Here is a 12954-nt window from a genome sequence, read left to right on the forward strand (position 1 = left end):
TGGTTTTACAGTGTTTAAGCTGAGTGGTTGGTGAGCTGGTGTGCTCCAGCTGCAATAAGTAGGGAGGCGAACACTTCATAGATCTGCACTTTCTGGGAGAAGCAACGGTGTAGAATTATATCTGCTCATCTTAACCCTCCTGTTGTCCTCATTTATGGGCACAAAAAAATATTGTTTCCTCGTCTGAAAAAAATCCAAAAATTCAGCAAAAATTTTCTGAAAATTTGCAAAAACCTTCAGGAAGAAAATCCCAATAATTCCTTAAATTTTTCCCTTAAAAGTTTTATTTTTAGAAAATCCCCCAAATTTGGCAAGAAAAATCTTGCAAATATTTTCAAAAAATAAGTAAAAAATCTCCCCCCCAAAAAATAAAAATATCTAAAGTTGTTCCATATATATATCAGTAAAACTTCTATTTTCTTTAAGAACATTCACATAAATATCAATCAAAATCCAGTGAAATTCGATGGATTTTGGTTGTTTTTTTTTGTGAATGTTCTTAAACATTTTTAACATTTCTTGTTTCCACCAAAAATGTTGAAAGATTTCCCAAAAATGTTGAAAATGTGGACATCAGAAGTTTCATTGTGACAATAATTTTTCCCCCACATTTTCAAAATTTAAACCGGGTCAATTTTGACCCGCAGGACAACAAAAAGCTTCTAAAGATGTTGTTCTGATACACAAAGATAAGTTTTTAGGGTTTGATCAGTGATGAAAGAGGAATGTAAACATTGGTTTAGCAACTAGAACTAGAGTTTTGAGACTGTTCTCTGATAGGAACCTTACATTCATGGTAGAATTGCACAAAGTGATGTTGCATCTCTCTCTTTAGAGTCAGAATTGTTCAAGGCATATTTGAATTGTCAGAATGGACAAAACCAACAAGCAGCTCCATGCTTACATTTAGAATAAACACCAATGATTGTCCATAAAGTTGGATGAAATCTCCATGATGACCATTGCCATCTCAGGAGTTCATGATCTCTCCAAACCCACCCGTCACTCAAAATGGCCACAACATTACCTACTTAAGTCTTAATTAAATTCAAACAGGTGGGTTGTATAAAAATCTGCTCCTCATACAGCTGTCATGAAGGGGATATTAGCTACACAGACCAAAGCTGGTTTTGTTTCAGGCTGTAAACGTGTTTATTTCTGTTTTAAGGTGGAGCTCTATTGGAATTGATCACTATTGGAGGCAACCTCTAGTGGCCATTCAAAGAACTGCACTTTCTGGCATGGCAGGTACTGGCCTCAGTTTTCTTCATCCCAGAGGCGGCTGCTTGGTAAGAACTCATGTTTTAAACATTTATTTGACTGATACAGTGCCAGTCTAAATATTGCAGGCAAAAAACTTGTACGGATGTTTTTTATGGTAATCCCTGTAGTGTCAGATATTTCCGCTACCTGACCCACAGATAGAGCAACGCCCATATCAAGTTAAACAGGAGCTATTCAAATATTGCTCATTCACAGTGACTCTTTCAGCATCAGAAATTATTTATTTACAAGACTGGCCTCAAATTTACAGCCTGACACAATCCTTTTGTTTTCCGGTGAACCCACTTTTGAGTGCTGTGATCTCCTGACGAGAACATCAGGATCCCCTCATCCTTCCTGCCCTTCATCCTCTCTCCATCCACTCATCCTTTACTTCCTCCTCCTCCTACAGGGGAACATAAGCCTCTTATCCACAGGGTTCAGGGGAACTGAGGGGCTCACAAACTGTTTAAAATGTATTGCTTTCGCATATCTGTCTTTATGAGGAGGGAGCTGCTTCTGGTTTGTCTGAACTACAATAATCAGGATTCTTTCCACCAAACCTGAGAGCCTACATTCATTTGAACACTTATTTAGGAATAAACTTAACCCTCATGTCGTCCTGCGGGTCAAAATTGACCCGTTTCAAAGTTTGAAAATGTGGGGAAAAAAATATATTTTCACAGTGAAACTTCTGATGTCCACATTTTCAACATTTTTGGGAAATCTTTGAACATTTTCTGGTGGAAAAAAAGGAAATGTTAAAAATGTTTCTGAAGAACATTTAGAAAAAAATCTACCAAAATCTAACGATTTTTATGTGAATGTTCTTTAAAGAAAATATTAAAAGTTTTACTGATATATATGTAATCACTTTAGATATTTTTAGGATTTTTTAGAAGATTTTTACTCATTTTTTGAAAATATTTACAAGAATGTTCTTGCCAAATTTGGGGGATTTTTTAAAAATAAAACTTTGAAGGGAAACTTAAGGAATTATTGGAATTTTCTTCCTGAAGGTTTTGCAAATTTTCAGAAATTTTGACAATTTTTTTTGCTTGGTTTTTTGGATTTTTTTCAGACAAGGAAACAATACTTTTTGGTGTCCATAAATGAAGACAACAGCAGGGTTCAAGTCAGTTTCATTCCACAAGTCCTAACAGATGATAGAGATGTATTCTCCTTTTCCATTCTGTGGCAGATAAAGAACAGAAACTATAGAAGTCTTGAAAGACACGACATCTGTCCGATACCGGCGAGGCTGAAAAGCCCAGAGCAGCTTCCTCCTCCCAGAGCATAAATCCAGGCTTACAGGTGGCTCGGTCTCACCCCAGGGAGGTGAAAACTCTCCCTTGGAGGGTAAGGAGGCAGACAGAGGAGGTTTTTGTGCTGAAGGGAAACGAGAGAAGCTGCCGATTATCAGCACCAAAGGCAAAAAGATCCCTTCATTCCTGAAACCCTCGAGGAAGGCTCTGAGGCCGAACATGCTCTTTTATCCCGCCTGATTTGAAACACAAAAGCTCTTGGTGAGGGTGACTCTGAAGGAGAGCTGGAGACGTGGAGGACATTGTGAAGAAAATCTTAATCTGTCCCTCAATTACTCAAAGTACAGCAACTTATTTTTCGCAGATGAAGGAAACTTTGAATAAGACGAGATGTTTTGTTACAAAGGGACGAGGAAATGCTGCACTGCTGGATCCACCGGTGATTAAACAGGTGTCAAAGAAGTAAAAACTGGGTAGAAATGTGCACAGGTTGTAATACTTTATTTTGTTTTAATTCAACTTCTTCTTCACTCAACCTTTGGTACCCATAAAACAGAAAAGGATCTAGTTTGTCCCGATACATGTGTAGTATGCCAGAAATACCAGGATGTTCACTTCCATTTGGTCACATTTTGCAGTTTGCTAGCCAATATTCTGACCCACAATCTTCTGCACAGTGGAAAATATGTCACATACGTCATGGTGTCTCATACCAGTGTTAAGAAACTCAAGCAAACAGACAGATGACAGCTGATTTTGCAATACAAAATGCAACAGATTCATGAGCAAGAAGGTCAAAGTTTAGGACTCAGTATTATGGGTCGTATGTCCTAATTGTTTGCATGCTGTATGCAACAGCAGAAACTTTACAAAGTCAGCTGTAGCCTGAAAGTAAAAAGAAAACACAACTTAACCCTCCTGTTGTCCTCATTTATGGGCACCAAAAAATATTGTTTCCTCGTCTGAAAAAAATCCAAAAATTCAGCAAAAAAATCCCCCAAATTTCTGAAAATTTGTAAAACCTTCAGGAAGGAAATTCCAATAATTCCTTAAAAATTTTATTTGAAAAAAATCCCCCATATTTTGCAAGAAAATTCTTGTAAATATTTTCAAGAAATTAGTAAACGTCTCCCAAAAAATCCTAAAAATATCTAAAGTGATTCCATATATATCAGTAAAACTTCTATTTTATTTAAGAACATTCACAAAAAAATCAACCAAAATTCAGTGAATTTGCTGGATTTTGGTTGATTTTTTATGTGAATATTCTTAAGAAACATTTTAACATTTCTTTTTTTTCACCCAAAAATGTTCAAAGATTTCCCAAAAATGTTGAAAATGTGGACATCAGAAGTTTCACTGTGAAAATACATATTATTTTTTTCCACATTTTCAAACTAAAATGGGTCAGTTTTGACCCGCAGGATGACACGAGGGTTCATGATTATCTATCAAAGCTACATGCTCTAGATGCTTTTATCCAAAGCAACGTACATCTGAGGGTAGATCCAACACAAGCAAGGATCTAGTCAGGAGAAAACAACCTGGATAAGAGCTATAAAACAAGTTCAAGTGTGATTAAAGGACCGTGGTGTCTACAGGCAGTTATTTTGTAGTCTGTCAAGTGCAAAGATGTTCAGTGAAGAGCTGGTCTTTAAGCTTTTCTTAAAGACTGAGAGGAACTCTGCAGATCGAACAGAGTTTGATAACTCTGGAACCACAAAGGAGAAGAGTCTAGCTATCAATTGATCCTGTTGTGGTGGTTAGATCGGGAACCTTTTGTTGGCCGAGTGTAGACCTGAATGAGAGTGTTCAGGTAGGAGGGAGCTGTTTTCATTCTAGTTTTGTATGCAAGTGAACAGGGGGGGTGACCTGAGCCGTTATTGGCTGGTTGGAAACCAGACGCACTGCTGTGTTCTGGATAATCTGCAGAGGTTTGACCGTGCATGAAGGGAGGCCTGCCAATCAGGAGTTACTGTAGTTAATGCATGATGTTACGAGAGCCTGGACCAGGAGTTGTGCTGGTATCAAAAACAGAAATTCAGATACAACACCAATCAAAAGTTTTGACACACTTTCTCATTCATTGGTGGATACTGGTCCCTTGACTTGACCTGACGCTTCACCTACAACCACAGATTAGCATCACAGTGATTCTGCTTTTGACTACATTATTGAAGGACCCTGTTTCACACTGGTTATTCATTTCCTTGCACAGATGGCAAATATGCAGAGATTTGAGCAAACAAACTTCAGGAACACAAAAGTATCATGTAATCCAGAGGCAGAGAACATCCAGTAGTCTCTGTTTGTACCAGTTTAGTGTTTAACCCTCGTGTCATCCTGCAGGTCAAAATTGAACTGTTTTAAAGTTTGAAAATGTGGGAAAAAACATATATTTTCACAGTTAAACTTCTGATGTCCACATTTTCAACATTTTTGGGAAATCTTTGAACATTTTTTGGTGGAAAAATAGATATATAAAAAATGTTTCTTAAGAACATTCACAAAAAAATTAACGAAAGTCCAGCAAATTTCATTGGATTTTGTTTGGCTTTTATGTGAATGTTCCATTGGCAGATCAAAAAAAAAGAAATTAAAAATAACATAAAACCATAACTGAAAAAAGACATACAAAGAAGAAAAACAAGCAATAAAACGTAGTGCACATAACAGACAAAAGCTGGAGGACCAAGGCAAGCTACCAAACAGTGATTAATTAACATTTGCAGATGATTCTACTGCAATTATCTGCTTTTATTGCTCATATATCCTTCTGGAACTATTACATATAATTGTACTGCACATTTCCCATTGTCACTATTGCACATGATAACACTAGACATTTCTCTTATTCACTATTGCACATTTCCCTGTCTACATCCCACATAATTACTCTGTACATGTTCCTTTAACACTATCGCACATAATCCATTATCACTATCGCTAATGATCCTTATCCCTCCTGTTGTCTTCATTTACAGGCACCAAAAAATATTGTTTCCTTGCAAAACCTTCAGGAAGAAAATTCCAATACTTCCTTAAAAGTTTACCGTAAAAATTTTATTTAATTAAAAAAAAAAAAAAAAAAAATTGGCGAGAAAATTCTAAATATTTTCAAAAAATGAGTAAAAATCTTCCAAAAAAATCCTAAAAATATCGAAAGTGATTAATAGTGACTTTCATGTGAATATTCTTGTATCATAGCATAGCATGTCGTCCAAAAAACGTCATAGTTCAGCATGTCATCTAAAAAACGTCATATAGCATGTCGTCCAAAAACGTCATAGAATAGCATGTTGCTCTAAAAACATGATAGCATAGCATGTCGCTCTAAAAACGTCATAGTATACCATGTCGTCCAAAAAACGTCATAGTATAGCATGTGGCTCTAAAAACGTCATAGTATAGCATGTGGCTCTAAAAACGTCATAGTATAGCATGTCGTCCAAAAAACGTCATAGTATAGCATGTCGTCCAAAAAACGTCATAGTATAGCATGTTGTCCAAAAAACGTCATAGTATAGCATGTGGCTCTAAAAACGTCATAGTATAGCATGTCGTCCAAAAAATGTCATAGTATAGCATGTCGCTCTAAAAACGTCATAGTATAGCATGTTGTCCAAAAAACGTCATAGTATAGCATGTCGTCCAAAAAACGTCATAGTATAGCATGTCGTCCAAAAAACGTCATAGTATAGCATGTTGTCCAAAAAACGTCATAGTATAGCATGTGGCTCTAAAAACGTCATAGTATAGCATGTCGTCCAAAAAATGTCATAGTATAGCATGTGGCTCTAAAAACGTCATAGTATAGCATGTCGTCCAAAAAACGTCATAGTATAGCATGTCGCCCAAAAAACGTCATAGTATAGCATGTTGTCCAAAAAACGTCATAGTATAGCATGTGGCTCTAAAAACGTCATAGTATAGCATGTCGTCCAAAAAATGTCATAGTATAGCATGTCGCTCTAAAAACGTCATAGTATAGCATGTCGTCCAAAAAACGTCATAGTATAGCATGTCGCTCTACAAACGTGATAGCATAGCATGTCGCTCAAAAAATGTCACAGTATAGCATGTCGTCCAAAAAATGTCATAGTATAGCATGTCGTCCAAAAAATATCATAGTATAGCATGTTGCTCTAAAAACGTCATAGTATAGCATGTTGTCCAAAAAACGTCATAGTATAGCATGTCGTCCAAAAAACGTCATAGTATAGCATGTCGTCCAAAAAACGTCATAGTATAGCATATCATCCAAAAAACGTCATAGTATAGCATGTCGTCCAAAAAACGTCATAGTAGGGCATGTCGCTCTAATAAAGTCATAGTATAGCATGTCGTCCAAAAAACGTCATAGTATAGCATGTCGCTGAAAAAGTGTCATAGTATAGCATGTCGCTCTAAAAACATCATAGGATAGCATGTCATCCAAAAAAAGTCATAGTATAACATGTCGTCCAAAAAAATCATAGTATAGCATGTCGCTCTAAAAACATCATAGGATAGCATGTCGTCCAAAAAACGTCATAGTATGGCATGTCGCTCTAAAAACATCATAGTATAGCATGTCGTCCAAAAAACGTCATAGTATAGCATGTCGCTCTACAAACGTGATAGCATAGCATGTCGCTCAAAAAATGTCACAGTATAGCATGTCGTCCAAAAAATGTCATAGTATAGCATGTCGTCCAAAAAATATCATAGTATAGCATGTTGCTCTAAAAACGTCATAGTATAGCATGTTGTCCAAAAAACGTCATAGTATAGCATGTCGTCCAAAAAACGTCATAGTATAGCATGTCGTCCAAAAAACGTCATAGTATAGCATATCATCCAAAAAACATCATAGTATAGCATGTCATCCAAAAAACATCATAGTATAGCATGTCATCCAAAAAACGTCATAGTATAGCATGTCGTCCAAAACAGTCATAGCATAGCCTGTCACCCTAAAAACGTCATACTATAGCATGTCGTCTAAAAAATACCATACAATAGCATGTCGCTCTAAAAACATCATAGTATAGCATGTCGTCCAAAAAACGTCATAGTATAGCATGTCGCTCTACAAACGTGATAGCATAGCATGTCGCTCAAAAAACGTCATAGTATAGCATGTCGCTCAAAAAATGTCACAGTATAGCATGTCGCTCTAATAACATGATAGCATAGCATGTCGCTCAACAAACGTCCTAGTATAGCATGTCGTCCAAAAAACGTCATAGTTTAGCCTTTAGTCCACAAAACGTTGTTATGTCCCGGCTGTCTGAAGTAGGTGAGGAGCAACACAAAAACAGTCCAAACGCTGGTTTCCAGAGGGTTAGACAAGTATTTATTTGAAAGAGTAAGTTTACAACAACACAACATGTGAGGGGGTTAAAAACAAATGGGTGTTAGTAAAATAAAAATAAATCAACAGAACTAAAAGTGAACTTCATGTTGACATTGATGGGCATTCCAATCAGGAACAAAGTAAAAGATAATCAATACGAAAAAAAAACTCTTCCTGTTCACCTCTTAAAACCCAAAAACACAGCAGTAGCACCCTAAACTAAAGCTACCAATGGCTTCCCTGTTTTCCTTTGTGAACAATTCAAAGGTCCCTCTCTGTCTCCCCACACATCCACCAACCACTGGAACACATCTCCAAAGTTCTGCTGGACCAGCTCAGCTTCCCCTCAGAAGAAGTGGTGCCACCTGCCAGATGAAGGAGCCTTTTGAGAGGCAGCTGGCATCGTGATTGGACTGTACTTTGGTCTGTTCCAATCCAGCTTCAGCTCCAGAGACGGCAGGCGGGACGAGTCAACGGAGGCCTGGTGGACGAAGACATGAAGCTGAGTACAATCCAGAAAACAACAGAGGAGGAGTGCAGCGGCCCAGGACCAGAACAAACACAGTATGTCTCTTAGAAAACATCATAGTAGAGCCTTTGGGATGAAAAAACGCCATCATATACATCGTATATTGTACAAATAACAAGTCAAAGGAAGGAGACATACATTGTAGAATTGTAGTAATTGTGGGCTGACTGATTTACTGATTATCAGTATGAATAATAAATGTAAAAATGGCGCGACTTTGGCTCTGAACCTTTATCTACCTGTGGTCGCTCTGTCTTCTGGAGTGATTTGATTGGTTATACGTCACGAATAAAACTCCTTTAACTTAACATCTGTAAACACAACAAAAACGTATCAACAAGTTTTCTGTTAGAGTTTGTGTTCTTCTAAGTTTAACTCCAAGATTTTAAATACTTTCATTTACTGCAAATGTCTCACTAATAATCATTATCAGCCTTAAAAACCCACAAAACACCCCTCTATACTGGACCACACTTAGTACAGTCCGGTTCCCCCTTCTATAAATCTGCTTGGAATCTTCCACTTCCTGTTTGTCAAAGTGGCCTTCTACCTGGACAGGTTTTGTTGGAGCTCATACAACAAACATTTTGGGTAACTGCACTTTAATATGGATGGATGACACTGAATTAGAGTTTGTTTTAATGAGACTGAGTTAAGATGTGTAGCTCTGTCATTAAATAGGAAATTATTTCTCAGAATTCACAGAGAAAAGTCTGAAATGTTTGCTAGGTTAGCGTCCCACATGTTCTTTGGCTCAGCTAAAGCTAAGTCTCTCCAACTTCTGGATCTCTTGAGTTACTTGTTGTTAAAATATCTTGCTAGAGGTGCTGAAGCTCAGAAAGTCTGAGATGTTTGTTCAAAATTAGCTCATTCTCAAGTCTGATCTGAACTGTCCTGTTTTGTTTGAACTTTCCCTAAACTTTGGAGTTAATGACAGAGCAGCACATCCAGACTCAGTCTCATTTATGTAGAGATTAAACTTCAGTGTCATTCATTGATGTTAAAGTGCAGTTTTTCAAATGTTTGTTGCACATGCTCCCGACCAAACCAGTCCAGGTGGAAGACGATGTGAAGAGAAAGCTCCAGAGGAAGAATATCACACATTTACATTGGAAATAAATGTCCTTTAATTAGACATTGTCATGCAAAAGTTGGATTTCCCTTTAATGATGTTCAAATCTTTTTTGAGTGCTTTGTTGATGTTGGTTTCTAAATGTTTTCTGACACTCGGCCCCAAAGATTAAAACCTTCTACGGCTCACAAGCTGCAACAATTCACACATTATCAACTATCTTTCTGACTAAACTAAGATAAAAAGTGAAAAACTGCCTGATTCCTGCATCATGAATGTAAATCTTTTTGGTTTTTATGACAGTAAACTGAATATATTTGGGTTTGACATTTTATGAACCAGAACAAGAAATGAATTAGTGGAGAAAACAATCAACAGATTAATGGTGAAAGAAAATGTGTTTTCTAACATATATGGTTGAATTACTCCAACATTACAAGATACATACAGTTTTAATTCAATTTTATTTATATAACGCCAATTACAGGTCAAATTGTCTCAAGACACTTTATTTTTATATTTTTTTTGTCATATTTAAAATATGACAAAGTAAGAAATTTAAAGCTCTTGACTAATCCAATTTATTATTTGGTTTTTAAGAGACTGATCGACAACAAAAATAACTTTCTCCACTAAAACTAATACACATGAGGTCAAATAGAAGGAACAGTTTTAAATACTGCAGTCCCACGACAACAAGAATAACGTTTGTCAACAAAATGTAAATCTACTGGTGGATTCCATTAAAGTCCTAATAAATGATAAGAAAGTGTGATACTAAAGGTTTGTGGTGCTAAAAATGTCCAAGTAAAGATATGAAGTTGAACATGTGGCTGGAGGTTGATAAAAGTTGACCTTCCTTCATTTCTCTGGAGCGACTCCATGGATTTTATGGATGGTGGTTCAAGATCTGCTCTTCTCGTGGTCTTCCTTCTAGTTGCTGTAAAAAGTCAGTCCATCCTGGCCGACTTCACCACCTCTTCATGACAACTTGTTCTGCCTCCGACCTGGTGGAAACTCCAGAAACTCAGGAAAACCTGTCGAGACTCAGATTTTCGAAAAACTCGTCGGGCGGGGGAAGGTGTGGTGGGTGGTGGGGGGAGGTGGGGGAGTAGAGGGGGGAGGCCGCCACCCACCTCCCCGCCTACTCTCCGCCCTGACTCCACCCAGACTCCGCCTTGGCTCCGCCCATGTGGTCACTTCAGGAACTACGATGTCAAAGGGACGACGAATTTATTTCTTTTTATCTGATCTGTAGCTCAGTGAGTTAAGGATTTGCCTATGGAGCTGCAGGTCGCTGGTTCAAGACCAGACACTTCTTAAATTTTCTCAATATCCTGACAAAGACAAAGAAAGAAAACTGCCACTGGTGGGTCTTGAACCTGCGACCCTCCGCTCTGTAGTCTCTCCTCTTATCCCCCTGAGCTATTCGCTCAGATACTAATTCTTCTTTTTTTTGCGCATTTATCATCTATTTTTTGCCATTTTCGAGTTTTTTTTTAACTTGAGTCTCGACTCGACCGTTTTTCTCAGGAGGCTGGACTTCAGCCTTTGTGCTGGAGGGTGGAACCCTCAGTTCCAAGACTTTCCAAAGCCTCCACACCTCCCGAGTCCTCAGGACCTGAGCTTTCACACAGTCTGAGGGCTGAAATTTTCGAAGTCCCACAGTAGATCTCTGTTAGTTTGAACCTTCAGACAGTCTGAGGGCTGAAATTTTCTAAGTTCCTGAGTAGTTCTCTGTTAGTTTGAACCTTCAGACAGTCTGAGGGCTGAAATTTTCTAAGTTCCTGAGTAGTTCTCTGTTAGTTTGAACCTTCAGACACTCTGAGGACTGAAATCTTAAAAGTTTCTCACTACTTCTCTGTTAGTTTGAACCTTTTGACAGTCTGAGGACTGAAATCCTAGAAGTTCTTGAGCAGTTCTCTGTTAGTTTGAACCTTTAGACAGTCTGAGGACTGAAATCCTAGAAGTTCTTGAGCAGTTCTCTGTGAGTTTGAACCTTTAGACAGTCTGAGGACTGAAGTTTTAAAAGTTTCTCAGTACTTCTCTGTCAGTTTGAACTTTCTGGTTAACAGAAGCCTTAAAAATTGTGACCATGAGTCTTGATTTCACATTTAGACCATCCATCTGAGTTCTTCTCAGACCTTCACCTGTGGGTTTTTTAGAAATCCTGAACAAACTTTGATTCTCTTCACTGAACAGTAAATTTTGTGGAGATCAGAAGGTAACATTAGTTTGATCGATGCCTTCAACTACTAGTAGACTTTATCTGGAAAGCAGTTTTCTGAAATGAGTTCTTAGTAAATCTGTCCACAATCAAACCAAGATCATAGAAAGAGGAAATGTTTGAAGAAACAACTTGCTGTTTTCATTTTAGACTAGAAAACACTTTAAGGCCTTTATGTTTTTTCTCTTTTTCGTCGTTTTATTGTCTCTTCTGTTTAATTTGATCTTTGAAAGTTTAACTGGTGTCTTTTCAAATGTTTTGTCTTTAGTTTGATTCTTCTTAAATGTTTAGTTTTACTCTTTGCTCACCTTTTATTTTTTTCTGTCTGATTTGATTTTGAAATGTTTTGTCTTTTTAATGTTTAATTGTTGTTTTTTCAAATGGTTTATCGGCTTGTTTGAAAAAATTCCTTTTCTTTCCCAATTATAATTTTTCGATTAAATCTTTAAGGTTTTTCTTTTTAAATGTTTTACTACCTTTAATGTTTAATTTTCTTTTTAAATGCTTCATTGTATTTTCTGCTTAATTCCTATTTAAAGTTTTATTGTCTTTAAGATGTAATTTTCTAATTAAACATTTCATTTTTTAATTAAATGTTTTGTATTTTTTAAATGTTTAACATTCTTCTTCTTTAATTGTATTTTTTAAATGTTGAATTATCTGAAATATTTCATCTTTAATGTTTAATATTTTTTTAAAGATTTTTAATTTCATAATTACATGTTTTGTATCTTCTGTTTAATTATCTAATTAAATATTTTGTCTGTTTAATATAATTTAATTGTATGTAATGTTTAATTTTCTTTTTAAGTTTTATTGTATTAAATGTTTTTTCCTTTGATTTGTTTTTTTGAATGTCATTTCTTTCTTAAATCTTTTTTTCTGTCAAGATTTTAACCCCAACCTTAAAAATAAAACAAACCCTTAAATCACAATGAAAATACTTCTGTTGTCACAATCATGAGTTAGTCAATTATACAGTTTCTCAATTCAACTTTATTTGTTTAGCACCTTTCACATAGATGACAAAACTAAATAAGCAAAGAGAAAAACTATGCTAAAACTATGATTAAAACTCAAAAACAAACAAACAAAAAAAGATTTAACATGGTAATAAAATATATTGTGTTCAGGGGATGGAGGGAGTTTATTGAAGTCTTCTTGGGCTCACATGGGAAATCATTTAAAATATAAACTTGATATTCAGTCTAAGGAAACTGCAGAGCGACAGAAGAACCAACAATATCTCCTGTTTTCTCC

At 36.5% G+C, this 12954-nt stretch overlaps 1 long non-coding RNA gene across 1 annotated transcript; it reads left to right on the forward strand.

The window, feature by feature from the left end:
* The first annotated feature begins 849 nt into the window (after positions 1-849).
* On the forward strand, positions 850-12110 carry LOC129350475 (uncharacterized). Its single transcript, XR_008603886.1, has 3 exons — positions 850-1289; positions 8134-8430; positions 10405-12110. It is a non-coding gene; the product is annotated as an uncharacterized LOC129350475 (long non-coding RNA).
* The last annotated feature ends 844 nt before the right edge of the window (positions 12111-12954 follow it).

Source organism: Amphiprion ocellaris, chromosome 14 (assembly GCF_022539595.1).
Source record: "Amphiprion ocellaris isolate individual 3 ecotype Okinawa chromosome 14, ASM2253959v1, whole genome shotgun sequence".
NCBI classification, from domain to species: domain Eukaryota; kingdom Metazoa; phylum Chordata; class Actinopteri; family Pomacentridae; genus Amphiprion; species Amphiprion ocellaris.